Raw genomic sequence first — 2,750 nt, 5'->3', positions numbered from 1 at the left:
ACCGCTGAGCGTGAAAGATGGCCACTAGATCAGTGGGCGGGGTTGATAGCCCCCTTTCTGAGTGGAGAGGCTCAGAAGTCTTATTATGATTTGGATCCTGCCGACGCTCAGGATTACTGTAAGCTGAAAGCGGAGATTTTGGCCCGTCTGGGAGTTACTTTGTCGGTTCGGGCCCAAAGAGTGCACCATTGGGGTTTTCAGGCAGACAAACCAGCTCGCTCCCAAATGTACGACCTGGTACACTTAACCAAGAAGTGGTTACAACCAGATGCTCTATCGGCTCCAGAGGTTGTCCAACGTGTGGTAGTGGACAGATATCTTAGAGCCCTTCCACCTGAAATATGCAAGTGGGTTACCCACGGTGACCCTAACAGCGCAGATGAGTTGGTCTCTCTGGTGGAAAGATATGCTGCGGCAAAGGACCTGCTACAAAAGCCCCGCCTAACCCAGGAAAGTACCCGGCAGGGGGGTATTCCTGCGAGGGGTGGGGCCCCTAACAGGGACACAAGGTCCAAAGCTGAACTCTGGCCGGAACGCTTCGAAAGGTCCAAGTCTGACTTTCTGAGACCAGAACCTATCAAATGCTTCCGGTGTAAGGGACCAGGACATATTGCTGATAACTGTCCGTTAAACTCAGAGCCCATGCAGTGTGATATGAGTGCTATGCCAAATATGAAATCGATGTTTGCCCAAGGGGTTTGTTCTATTGTAACCCCTGAAAAGGTCAATAAACATCTGTGTCCTGTTTCAGTAGAGGGGAGAGAGGTGCAGGCTCTCCTGGATACTGGCAGTATGATCACGTTAGTCAAAGCCAGTTTGGTAAACTCCGATAGCTTACAGACCCAGTCAGTAAGGGTCACCTGTATTCATGGGGAAACTCGCGAGTATAATACGGCACGTGTTACCATAGGAACTGTGCTCAACCAGGTAACCTGTCAGGTAGCGTTAATACCCACTCTCATGTATGACATAATACTGGGGAGGGATTTTCCTTTTTTCTGGGAATTGTGGGAAAAAAGGGTTAAAGAGCCAACAGTGGTTACGATCTCTGGAGAAAGGGCAACAGGAGTCACAGAACCTGAGCTTCTTCATGAGGTTCTGTCATCTCCTGATAAGACCGTGTTTCCTTTTGATGTAATGTCAGGGGACACCGAAACCACTGATGTAAGTGGGGAGCCAGAGGAGAGGGTTGAAAATGTCTTAGCGGATATAAAGGTTTCACGCGACAATTTTGCCACAGCGCAGCTGAATGACCCTACTTTGGTTCGGGCCCGGGAAAATGTAAAAATAATAAATGGTGTTCTGGTTTACCCAGGGGTCACGCTTGCTTATCCCCATATTGCGATGCAAAATAACTTACTGTATCAGGTAGACAAGAAAGGTGAAGACATCGTAGAACAACTGATAGTTCCCAAGCCATTTAGGAAGATGGTCTTGGATCTAGCACATGGTCATTTGTTGGGGGGACATCTGGGGATGGAAAAGACAAAAGAACGAATTTTAATGCGTTTCTTTTGGCCAGGGCTAGTAGCAGAGGTACGAGATTACTGTGCATCTTGTCCCGAGTGCCAATATACATCTCCGTCCCCTAACTTTAGAAGCCCATTGGTACCCTTACCCATTGTGGAAGTGCCATTCGAACGAATAGCTATGGATCTGGTAGGCCCTATAGTGAAATCAGCTCGTGGACATCAGTACATACTGGTGATCCTAGACTACGCCACCAGATATCCAGAAGCTATTCCATTAAGAAATATGACGGCAAAGACCATAGCCAAGGAGTTGGTCCTGGTGTTCAGTAGGGTTGGGATCCCTAAAGAGATCTTAACGGATCAGGGCACCCCATTTATGTCCAGGGTGACCAAAGAACTATGTCGGCTATTCAGGGTGAAGCATATCCGAACTTCAGTCTACCATCCGCAAACGGATGGATTGGTGGAAAGATTCAATAAAACCCTGAAAAACATGTTAAGAAAGGTGATTGCCAAGGATGGTAGGGATTGGGATTGCCTACTTCCCTATTTACTATTTGCCATACGAGAAGTACCGCAATCGTCTACGGGGTTTTCACCCTTTGAACTTCTGTATGGCAGGCAGCCCCGAGGGCTACTCGACATAGCTACAGAGACGTGGGAGCACGAATCTACCCCGTACCGCAGTATAATTGAGCATGTGTCACAGATGCAGGACCGGATCAAGGCAGTCATGCCCTTGGTTCGAGAACATATGCAGCAAGCCCAACAGGCCCAAAGTAGAATATATAACCGGGGTGCGAAACTGCGTCATTTTAGCCCAGGGGACCGGGTGCTTGTATTAATACCCACAGTAGAGAGCAAATTCTTAGCAAAATGGCAAGGGCCCTTCACAATTGTTAAAAAGATAAGCGAGGTGAACTATCTAGTTCATCAGCCCGGGAAGAGAAAACCCGAACAGAACTATCATATTAACTTGATAAAGCCCTGGAAAGATAGGGAAGCTCTGGTGGTAAACTCGGTACCACGAAGCTACACCGTACCTGAGGTTAGAATTGCTGAGTCCCTGTTTCCCCATCAGAAACAGGAATCACAGGAATTCGTTATGAGAAATAACGATTTCTTCTCAGAACTCCCAGGCCTCACTCATGTGATAAAACACGATATTGTCACAGAACCCAGTGTTAAGGTGAAGATTAAGCCCTACCGGGTCCCCGAAGCGAGGCGCGAGGTCATTACCCAAGAGATTAACAAGATGTTAGACCTAGGGGTAATAGA

Source organism: Bufo bufo, chromosome 2 (genome assembly GCF_905171765.1).
Source record: "Bufo bufo chromosome 2, aBufBuf1.1, whole genome shotgun sequence".
Lineage (NCBI taxonomy): Eukaryota > Metazoa > Chordata > Amphibia > Anura > Bufonidae > Bufo > Bufo bufo.
Note: the sequence above shows the minus strand (reverse complement) of the source record.